The 12,205-nt window shown below is 39.2% G+C and overlaps 1 protein-coding gene across 1 annotated transcript in view; it reads left to right on the top strand.

Annotated features, from left to right (window-relative positions):
* Nucleotides 1-12,205, top strand: part of adarb1b (adenosine deaminase RNA specific B1b) — a 197,843-nt gene that overhangs the window by 33,007 nt on the left and 152,631 nt on the right. The gene's annotated exons all lie outside the window — the stretch shown is intronic.

Here is a 12,205-nt window from a genome sequence, read left to right as displayed (position 1 = left end):
ATAAATAAATAAATAAATAAATAAACTGGGCGGCACGGTAGTCGAGTGGTTAGCATGTCCGCTTCCCAGTTCTGAGGTCTCCGGTTCGAGTCCAGGCTCGGACCTTCCTGGGTGGAGTTTGCATGTTCTCCCCGTGCCCGCGTGGGTCTTCTCCGGGTACTCCGGTCTCCTCCCACATTCCAAAGACATGCATGGCAGGTTAATTGGGCGCTCCGAATTGTCCCCAGGTGTGCTTGTGAGTGTGGATGGTTGTTTGATCTGTGTGCCCTGCGATTGGCTGGCGACCAGTCCAGGGTGTCCCCCGCCTACTGCCCAGAGCCAGCTGAGATAGGCGCCAGCACCCCCCGCGACCCTTGTGAGGAATAAGCGGTCAAGAAAATGGATGGATGGATGGATGAATAAATAAACTAAAAAAATCGAATCATGAACATCAAACCTCATTTTTAAAATCACTGTTTTCATATTTTATTTTGAATTCTATTATGTTCCTTGTCGTGTTTATCAAAGGGCCTTCAAACTTTCTTTGGCCCAATGGTGGCTTATTGAACAGTCACACTCAATAATACGTAAGTGTGAAATTCATTCAAAAACATAAAAACAACATCATACGAAAACGAGATGCGAAGATACAATGGGCATTTTTTTTCTTCTATTCAATTAATTCGGTTCTGGGTTTGAGCCTTCAGTTTGGAATTATGTGGGATATATACCAATACTGATAATCTGTCTGAATTAATTGTTAAGAATTATTTTTCCTCCTCAATCTGCTTTAATATTTTCCAATTGCTAATCCACAAATTGGCTACAATAAAAATGTTTGTCACTGCAAAATAGTTCCCAGATAAGCTAACAGTTAGCTTAGCTGCTTCCATTTCTTCTTCTACTATAAGGGTCTGGAAGTCCTGTGGCACCACGCTGCCTCACACAGGTCAGTCCTGGTACTACAACATATATCTAGTAAGGTAACATGAGTAGATTCATTGTTGATGGTGGAGATATGGTCGCGTTAGGTGTGTTATAACTTGGTATGTGTGTAGCCCACTCGACTTGAGTTTTTCCCAGATATTTTTGTCAAACAAAACACCAGGAGTCACACGATCAATGTGCCGACTTGTCACGACAAATCAGACAAGCCAAAGTGTGAAACAAACCCATGTTTAAAAATGTTCCCCGGTTATCTTTATTTGTACTACTTGGAGCATCATACTGCCCCTAATTATAAATATGTCCGACTGAATTATAGTTTTGGAAATGTTTGATGAATTCAAAGACGAAAGCAAAATTCAAGCAACAGATGGAGTTAGCCAACGCACAACCCTGCTAACCGCTGCCAATGCCTAAAGCGAAGCTTTTGTATCACAGACCTGAGCTTCGTATTGATTTATGATCTGACGGCGCTTTTGTCTTCATTGATATTTTTGAACGCTTTCTTTCCTCTTAAGGTTCATGAAGCTGTAACCTGCCTGTCAGAAAACACCCGCAGAACACGCTCACACCTCCCCAAACATGCCCTCTCTCACTTTGTACTCTGTGCCAAAACCGCTCGGAGAATAGAAGGCGGCATTTTGTTTCTCTTCAAATGATTAAAATGTACCATATGATCAGGAAGAAAACCTTTTAATAAAGTGTCTTATTGATGTGTCAGGAATGGATGTTTATTTTTTCCTCTCAGGTACACAAAGGTTTGTTGAAGTGTTAGCCGCTACTACACTGAACCCACCTAAAAAAAAAATCACGAGTTAAATCATTAAAATCGCTTCAATTAATCCAGTTGATTCCACTTGAAAGTCTGTATTGATACCCATTAAAAAGTGGATTAAGTTTTGCAATTCAGCATTGCCTATTCGCCTTTTTTTTTTTTTTCTGATTGGGGATCATTCAGGTGAATTCCCTGGTGAGGCTTTGCGCGCTGGCTTTCGCCCCCAAAATGTCCGCTTCAATAAAAATGGCTGACTTTCTGTTCAATTTCATTTTCAGACATCAGTCCTTGAGACTTTTTTGGTGTGTCCTGTTACGATAAGACATGGCCGTCCAGTTTTGTGTTGACTGCTGAAACTAGTGTCTGAAGCTGCTTTAAAAATAACAGGAAGAAATAAAATCATTCTACAACAAAGTCTGAGCCCTGGAATCTGCCCAAAAGATCCACTTCAAACCAAAATGGATGACTTCCTGTATAATTTTGGTCATCCGATCTTGAGACTTTTTGGTGTGTCCTGTTACGATTGACAAGTCCGTCCAATTTCGTGTTGTTCGGTGAAACTCGTGTCTGGAGCTGATTAAAAATAAAACAATCTTCGCAACAAAGCATGAGCCCTGGAATTTGCGCAAAATGTCCACTTCAAATCAAAATGGCCGACTTCCTGTACAATTTCAGGCATCTATATGCTTTAAATGTTTTTAGTAATTGATGTCCAGGGCTGATTTTGTCTGTTTGTTTGTTTTTTTAACACCAAAATATGTTTTCACCAGGTTATATGAAGAATTGGAGAGTTTTCAGGTCAAATAAAATCTGCAGTTCCGTGGAGCCTCTTGACTTTGTCCCTCTGTGAATTATTTACACAAAAGGCACAGAAAATAATTAGTAGCGTTTCAAAGTGGATGTTTTTGAAAGCTTGTGCCGTTGCGTCAGCGTGTGATCATTGACCTTGTAAGAGAAGTGTTTTCTATTTAAAAAAAAAAATAAAAATGCTCCGGATGGCACTTGATGCGAGCGTGGGTACGCGCGTTTCTCTTTCGCTGTTTTGTTTGGCAGGGAAGAGAAGTCAAATGTCACAAAATCCCAGGCTTGTACAATGCCGTGTTTGTGTTTTGTTTTGTAACAGATCGCTCGTCCTGTTTTTATTCGTATACGTTACGTCGCTGACAGTCACTTTCGGCGTTGGCGTCAAGTCAGAGATCAAGCCGACAATCTTAACTGTGGTCATCCGGTGTTACGTATAGCTGCTTTCTCTTAAACCATAGATAGTGGATCACTATGGCAACCTCTGTAGGGTTCAAATGCTCCGGAGCAGTTGAACGCCCCCCACCCTTGCCAAAAGCCTGCCTGCGCTGACATCATAGAACGTTACGCGGGGGACGGAAAAGCATAAAAGCAAGAGGCGAACAACAGGTGCGTCATCATTGAAGATATTTTTTCCTTTTTTTTTTTTTTAATAAGTTATGTTTTGTGGTTTAAAAACATGGTACTGTAAACTAAATAAATTGTCAAAAAGAAGTTTGACTTTTGATACTTTTTACCATTTTAGTTACACAAACATGATCTATAAACCATGCAAAACTTTATTCTTGATGAAAATACACGTGAGTCCAATGTACCGTGTCCCCTTGTTTTCCGCTGGGGTTAAGGTTCCAAAAAATACCCGCAATAAATGTCATGACTGGGTCATGACAGGGCATTACAGGGTTATCTTTTGTCCTGGTTCCCACATGTCTAGCCACAGCCAATCAGATCGATTCACTGTCTATGTAAGCTGTCTGAGAAGTGTGTGTTTTTATCGGATTATTATCTCTATTCCTCTGTGCAACTCTTGTTGTTTCTCGTCTAGTCAAGTTTGTTCCACGCCTCTGTTAATAAATAGTTAAAATCTTATTTGTGTTTACGTTTTTTGGGATCCAACCTCAGCACATAACAATAAATGAAATCCGCGAAGCAGTTAGCTTTATGTTTTACATTTATTATAAATGTTTTAAGGCTCTAAAACCCCTCACCACACAGTTTATACACTTTTCTCATCAAGGCATTTACATTTTCTCACATGTCCCTCTTGTTTAAACATTCTCAATGTTCAAACCTTCCGAAATTTTATAAAATAGGTACATTACTGTAAAAAAACAAAAAAAAACATGCAAAATTGCACTAAAAAAAATGAGGCCGTGAAAAGTGAACCACGTTATAGCGAGGGAACACTGATTAATTTTTTTACAATATGTCTTTCTTTTTGACCTTATGGAAGTGGCCGCGCTAAGCTAGATACAGGTTGCTAGCTAGAAAGCTAGCTAACTAGCTAGCTAGCTAGAAAGCTTTCTTATTAGCTAGCTTGCTAGAAAGCTAGCTAACAAGCTAGCTAGCTAAAAATCTAGCTAGCTAGCTTGAGAACGGAGGCAGAGGTCCAAGAAATGTTGATTTGTTTGAAATCCCTTGTGAAACCCCTTCCGTATATAATGGAAAATCCATTAAAAATGGAAAATAAAATAAATAAATAAATAAATAAATAAATGAATAACAGGATCCAAATAGTCTTAAAGCAAACTAATCTACCTGCCAATATAAAACAAGTGGTGGAAGAAGCAAGACGTGACGGCAGGCATGGTTTTCTCGCTCGTATCCCCACTGGACGTCATAATGTGATTCACAGATGGTAGCAGTTAATGTGCAGGATACATGTTATTTTCCGTGTGTGTGTGTGTGTGTGTGTGTGGGGGGGGGGGGGGGGGGGGGGTTATATAATATCATGGGAGCCATTTTCAGGATTTTTGCTATCATTGTGGGGACATTTTGGTGGTTCCCATTAGTGCACACCTCTTTATGATGGTCAAGACTTGGTTTTAGAGTTTAGGTCTGGATTGGTTTCGGGTTAGGATTAGTCAATCAGTTGTGATGGTTAAGGTTAGGAAATGCATTATGTCAATGAGATGTCCCCACTAGAAATGTAGACCCAACGTGTGCGTGCGTGCGTGTGTTCTCTTCCCATTCCCATGCATCCCTGGTGGATTTCTGTCTTGTTTGCAATTTCCCCCAGTGGAGCTTGTACCAGATGAGGTCCAAACGAGAATCTTGCCAGATAACGACAAAAAAAAAAAAAAAAGAAGTCGATTAACTGATTTCATGATGACTTTGCTGTCAAAATTGGTGAATTCGTGTCCAGATGTCTCGTCTCAAGTACTTTCATCGCACTGCTCTCACGCTTCTGCACTTACAGGGCAAAAACTGACTTGTCTCATGAGATTGTGGACATGGACAGAACTGCCATGCCAAATATCATTCAGCATCATTTCGAGAGTTGGAAAAATAAATGAGCCCGAGACCCCAGTCGGAAAAGGACGCACAAAAAAAAACAAAAAAAAAACAACTTAAGGACTAATTTTTTTTCATGTAATGCAACATGCAACATTTAGCTTCTCTTTTTTTTTTGGGTTCATGTTACAGAAATGCTTGTTTGAATTTGGATTCGAGCAAAAAAATAAATAAAATGTAAAAAATTGAAAACGAATTTTCCAAATCCACATTGACACGTTGACCGAGCCATCGTGATGACTCCTAGCAAGCTGCCACATTACTACTTTGGATTGAGCAAATTCAAAGAGACGTCAACTTACCCACCAGTCATCCCTTGCAACAACAAAAACGCAAATGCCGCTCCAGGTCGGATTGCGCATCCAATCCAAGTGTGTCATTAGAGGAAGGGGGCATTGTCTCCCCACAAAGTCCCAAGTAATGCCATGAGGTCTTTTCCTGAGCAAATTTCCAAGCCAGGCGTTGAGAGAAACGTGCTTGATTCTGTCAAAAGAACAGAGATAAGATGAAAGAAAGCAATAAAATTAGTAAAAGAACAAAGAAAAAACTTTCAAGGACTGAGTAAAATGGCTGCAAATCAGGTCAACAATTTGTCCTTTGTCAAATGTCAGCATTAATTCTGTTATGTACTGAAGTTGGATCCCAAAGCGCAGACACGAATGAGATTTTAACTATTTATTCACATTGAGAGGTGTGGAACAAACTTGACTAGACGAGAAACAATGAGAGTTGCACAGAGGAACAGAGGTCATAATCCGACAAAGACACATACTTCTCAGACAGGCTTACAGCGAATCGATCTGATTGGTTGTGGCTAGACATGTGGGTAACAGGACTGACATGGTATGATTGGCTGTTGACCAGATAAAGAGATTAAAGATTCTTGACATCACATAGTTACATGCCGATAAAGATTCCTGACATCACATAGCGTCTTACCAGTTGAAACTAGATGCTGGTTACATCAGTTCAAAACAGACACTTGACCTCACGGTCATGACCCAAACATAAACCTTGCATGACCCTAGTCATGACAGTATAAGCATAACCCTTGCATGACCCTAGTCACGACAGTATAAGTATAACCCTTGCATGACCCCAGTCAAGACAGTACTAAACATAACCCTTGCATGACCCTAGTCATGACAGTACTAAACATAACCCTTGCATGACCCGAGTCATGACAGTACTAAACATTACCCTTGCATGACCCTAGTCATAACAGTAAGCATAACCCTTGCATGACAAATTCTGAAGCAAAATTCATGACGGGCTGGCTGGATTTTAGAGCTACAATGATGATTAATCAATCTATCAACAACTAATTGATTATCAAATGATTTATTTTTAAACAAAACTTTAAATTGTCCAAATTTCATCCTTTCAACAGGAAATATTCTTTTTTTTCTTCTTTTTTTTAACAAGACATTTGCTTTGACTTTGTGCAACAATAATCAACATGTTGGCCAATTTTCTGATGGATGTTACAGACGAAACCCATAACATATCATAATTAGACTACAATTGTGCTTTTTTTCTGCACTACCAGTTTGAAAATTGAAATTGAAACATGCTTTTTAGTCCGATTCATTCTTTAGTCAACAAAATAATCGACAAATTACTTAATTAATAAAACCGTTCATGGATTCATATAGACAAGAAAAACTCGTAACACGTTCTGTTACCATGGCAACTAGGTGGCCTGCAGTTTGGGCAATTGATCTATTTAAAAAAAAACAAAAAAACTGCGAAACACACGGGTCCCACAAAGACAGCATGGAAATGTATTTTCCCTCGTGGAAGCAACACTTCATCACCAAGATTCCACACATCAATTTGTGTTCAGGTGTGTGCAACGGGCACATCAACGTGCTTATTTACAAAATTACTGGATTTTTTTTTTATTTATTTTTTACCCCCTTAACAGTTGATGTGCTCATTGTTATGCTTCGTGCTAAATGCATTAGTGTGAAAACATCATTTTGATCCTTGACGGCGCGTGACGGTCAACAATCACTTAAGTTGTCGCAAAAGCGGCTCGCACTGAGCGATGTCGTCGTGTTTGTGTTGACGTTGGCCCGACTTGATGTCTTTTGTGTTTGCAAGGCTGCCAAGCTAATGCGGCCGCACAATGAGAAGCCGCCGCCCACAGCCGCAGCGCCGGCGTGGGCGGCCTTTTCAAGCACAACAAAGCAAATGGAGAGCCGCTTTAGTGTTCGACTTACAAATGCGGACATTCTGGACATCAACCTGCCCCAAGTTTAATTACCGCCGCACACTGATCAACACCAACACCTTTTTTTTTCTCCTCCATCTTGTGTAGCATTGCTAATTGAATTAAAGGTATCAGATTGGACTCAAAATCAAAATCAAGGATTCCGGTGCAAAAACAAAAATCTGATTGGGACTATTCTTTTACATGCATAATGACTTGATGATGTCTTCTCATCAGTATTTATATTGATGTAAAACGCGAGTAAATGCCATCGATAATGGTCGCTGTGAACGGCAGAGTTCCACAATATATTATACTGTGATAGACAAGTACAAAGCTTCCCATTGTTCGGCTAATATGTAATGGGAAAGTAGCGTTAAATCCAAATCTGTAATCCTTTTATTTCTAAATGTAATGTACAATGAGTTAGTAGTGTTATTAAAACAAGTGGACACAATTACACGTGTGTTGTTTGGCTATTTTTGCTCAGTTCACTGTTCTAGTCACGTTGCTGTTAAAGGGAGCCACCACGCCACGTGTAATCTAGCAATCTATACGTTTTTAACCGAGAAAGGATGAAACTATGCTGAGGTAATTGTTAGCCAGCAACCCCAGTAAATCATCCGCCTTGCGGCGTACGGGCTTTATTTCAGCGAGGGGCGAAATTGGAAAAGAAGAAGAAGAAGAAGAAGGTGTCAGGATGTTGGATGAAAGCACATTAGCGCAGAGAAAAGTGAGGCCAGGCAACGAGACGGAGCGAGGCGCCAGGCGAGGGAAACGAGCGGCGAGCGCCCGACGCCCACCAGGTCACCACAACAAACGCAAATAAAAACGCACACACAACACGCGCACTCATCAAGGAGGGAAAAGATGAAGACTCTGACATGTGATTCATATCTGACTGTCTGGCCTGGGGGCTGCCCGACATGACTAATAAGGTCGGCCGTGCCGCTCCAGCAATTCCACAAACGGAACTATATTTTCCGTATCGTTTTGTCGTCATCCGAGGTGAGCTTCAGCTGATTTTTAGCGAGAGAAACTGGATCAACTTTGGGCTGTTTGCCAGCCAATCACACGATTGACAGTATGAAGGCGAACAGCTATTCAAATGTAGGCTAAAGATAAATGAAGGTCTTTAAGTAACCAAAACTGACTTTTGTTAATTTCATCTACATCTATTTGATGTAGGCCCTATTAGTTGTTTCCATGCTGACAACACACGTGGCCATACCGTAATTGCAACAATGGAGGAAGGAGAGATTTGCGTTTTCGAGATTAAAATACAATCACATTTCAGTCATATTTCTTGAATTTGTGTCAACTAAAGACAAAAATATTAAAACATTCTGTGCTGTTGACAAAGGTTATCTAGCCAAAACATGGATCGAGGATGCAAGTCCACCCAAATTTAAATAGTCATATTTAGTTTTACTATCACATTAATAGTCAAATTTGTCAAGCTAAAAAAAAAAGACTGCTTTTCTTTCCTATTTTATATATATATTTTTTTATTTTAACCCATTTGCTCCCAAATACGTTTTTTTTTTAATATTGATAGTTTCCCAAAGACGTATTTATACGTGTTTTTGTTTCTTTATGCTAGAGCATAGAGAATGCTTTGATGCAGCCTCTAACAGAAGATAATAGTTGAAGCAATGGTAGTTATTACAAAAACGGCCAGCAGGTGGCAGCAGAGTATAAGAGATCAACCAGGGCCATGTTGCAACAAGCTATTTTCCCAATAGTTTTAAACAAATTTGTGAATAATGATGAACGTTAGCTATCTTCTAATGCTAATTGCTGCAAAACAGAAAGAGATACAAATATACTTTTTTTTCCTGATGAAAGAAAGGACTCTAATCTTTCTTTTTAGTAGGTTCCATGTTTATAGCAATAGAACACAATATTCTGTGGGCCTTGCAAAATTCAGTTAAAATCCAGTAGAACAGATGGGAGTGAAGGTGATTGCTTTTGTGAAAATGGCTGCCAGTGAATGAGTTAAAGGTGTATTCAAGGATCTTTGGTCGCTGCTTCTTCCGGGTGGATTATCTTAACGATTGGTTCTCGATCCTGCCAATCGTATCTGCTGAGTGTAACTATTAAACTTGCGATATAACATAGTAACTTTTAAAATCAAGTAATCAGGGTAACTTTTATGCTCATAGCCAAATATAGCTCCACCCCTGATTAACACTTGTAAAAGTCACTACATTCTGCAATTATTTGTGCCTTTCAGCATATGTACAGTCCATCATCTCTCGTTACTGTATTTTATAAGGAGATGTTAATTGAGGTGTCCTCCTTCTGAATGTATGTGTTGTGCTGTCCTCATCCTGTGGGTTTGAAGCAGTATTGGCCATTTGTGTGACAAATGAGGCATCGTCGAAGCTCATTAATCTCGTCCTTGATGGCTTTGGCAGGTTTGTTGTCCACACAAATCCTTTGGAGGTTTCCACTCGGCCCCTCATTAATTCCTCACCGGCAAACAGAAGCCAGAGCAAAACTTGCTCCCCGAACGGAGAATGGATTTTGGCATAAAGGGCAGATGTTTTTTTTTTTTCTTTTTGAAAGCAAGGCAGAGAGGGGAAGTGCAAAAAAAATGTGTTCGCACTCTCTCCGTCTCATTATGTGCTACGCTGCCAGCCTTCACTGTCACATGCAGGCCAAGCGTTGGCTTTGATTGTATCTGTGACGTGTGCAACTTCCCTGACAGCCTGCCCGACTCTCGCATATGTGACGGATAATAACAACAGAAGGCCCCAAATCCACTCCGGGCTAATATGGAAGGCTCTATTGTTTATTCTACGACATGATATAATGCCAAATGCTACAATTGTCTATTTTCAAGGTACAAGTGGATTGCTGAGATGTACAAATCTACACAAACCCTGGTCAAATGTCATGTTTTTGTGATATTCAAAATAGTGATACAAAATAAAAACACACACACACACCTTAGAAAAAAAAATGATCATCTGAACGAATCTTTGAAAAGATGTTTTTTTTAAAATCCTTTTTGTTCAACTACAACTTGAAAAAAATGAAGCCTACAAGAAAATCTGAAGTCAATCAGGTGCTTTACAGTACAGTATTTGTTACACGTTACAGGTCAGTTTTAAATCTGTTTGAAAAATATAATAAACGGCTAAGAAAAGTTTGTACACCCTCTTTATTCAGTTAGTGGGCTTATCTTGGTCTCATTTCTGTTTTATTAATAAAAAAAAAAAGTTGTTTGCGCTGACAGTCCTTTATTTATTATTATTATTATTATTATTATTATTATTATTATTATTATTGCGCTGACAGTACTTGTGCGACGTCAAGAGACGAGCAGTATTTGGCTAACTACTGCCACCTAGAGGCTTGGCATGCATGTAAATGAGCTTGAAAAGGCACTTCGTTTGTCCGCGTTTTTGTGGAGGTGTTTTTTTTTGTTTTTTGTTTTTTTTTTAAACAAACGAGGCAGTGTGGACAGATTATTTTTTGCTACATGGGGAGTGAGGAAATACTTTAAAATACCCAGCCACATGTAGACAAGGCGATAAAACCTGCCATTTTAATAGGGTTGTGTAGACTTTTTTTTTTTTTTTTTTAATCCATTGTACTCAATTCAAGAGACTATACAGAGACTCTCAGCGTTTACATTAAACTGAAACAAATGAAGTTAACATTTCCGTCACAAGATTCAAAATTCAGATAATTGGGAAAAGATGATCATTAAAAAGCGCCATCCAGTCTACAGTACCAATCATAGCAAAAATTAAAAACCCAATTAAGCAAACATCGTATCAGTTTGTGTTTTCTTTAATATTTCCTTTAAAAAAAAATGGATACACAAGTGAGAGAGAAGTTTTGAACATTTGGAAGGACCGGCTGTCAATTTCAATTCTCTCGAGCGCCATGCAAAACACATTTTCTCAAACAGCAGCATCGGAAAGATAACATAAGAAACAGAAAAGGACACGCGTCACGACATCAGAACATAAATAAGGCCGAAAGCGAAAGTGGGCTGGCTGTCATGGCCGTCCTTCACGTTTGGCTTCATTGGGAGTGACACACTTGCAAAACATCCACCATTTATTTTGTCACTTTCTATGTCCTTATTAATTTCCCAACTTTAAAGGGACATATTAAAATATATATATATATTTTTTAATAGCTTCTATTGTGACAGATGGCTCTCTGGAGTTCCTCCCCACCAATTAAGTGTGAAATTAGAAGCGGTTCAGAAAATGGATGGATGAAGTAACAAACAAGTGCATCTTTTATGACTTTCTTCTATACAATTAACTCATTCACTGGCAGCCATTTTCACAGAAACATCCCCCCTTTTGTTTTACTGGATTTTGACTGATTTTGCAAGGCCCACAGAATTTTGTGTTCTCTTGCTATTAAAAAACAAAACAAAACAAAAAAAACATACCAAAAGAAAGATTAGGGTCTTTTCTTTCAACATGAAAAATAAGTATGCTTGTATCTGTTTCCATTTTGCAGCAATTAGCATTAGAATACACCTAAGTTTTGTCAATATTTAAATTCCAGGAGAAAACATTGACAAAACGAGCTTGTTGTAAGATGGACCTGGCTGATCTCTTATACTCTGCTGCCACCTTCTGGCCGTTTTTTTTTTTTTTTAAATAACTACTATTGCTTTAAGCCACCTCTTCATGTCAGAAGCTACATCAAAGACTTCGGTATACTTTTGCGTTTAAAAAAAAAAAAGTGTAAACATGTTTTTGGGAGGACAAAATATTTAAAAACGTTTTCACACGTTTTTTGGGTTTGACTGAGTTAAACAGTGACGACATTGTACAGGCGCCGTTCATTTGCAGTCTGGACACGTGAAGCGTCACCACATTTAATGAGTCGCTTGAGGGCTCAGCAAAGACACTCAATATTAAGTAACAGTACAAATGTTGGCAGCATGGGTAACACTCGCTTTGTCGCAATGCCCTAAACCCCCCCGGTCGCCATGG

The sequence above is a fragment of the Festucalex cinctus genome, chromosome 11, assembly GCF_051991245.1.
Source record: "Festucalex cinctus isolate MCC-2025b chromosome 11, RoL_Fcin_1.0, whole genome shotgun sequence".
Taxonomy (NCBI): domain Eukaryota; kingdom Metazoa; phylum Chordata; class Actinopteri; order Syngnathiformes; family Syngnathidae; genus Festucalex; species Festucalex cinctus.
This window is presented reverse-complemented; position numbering and strand designations above follow the sequence as displayed.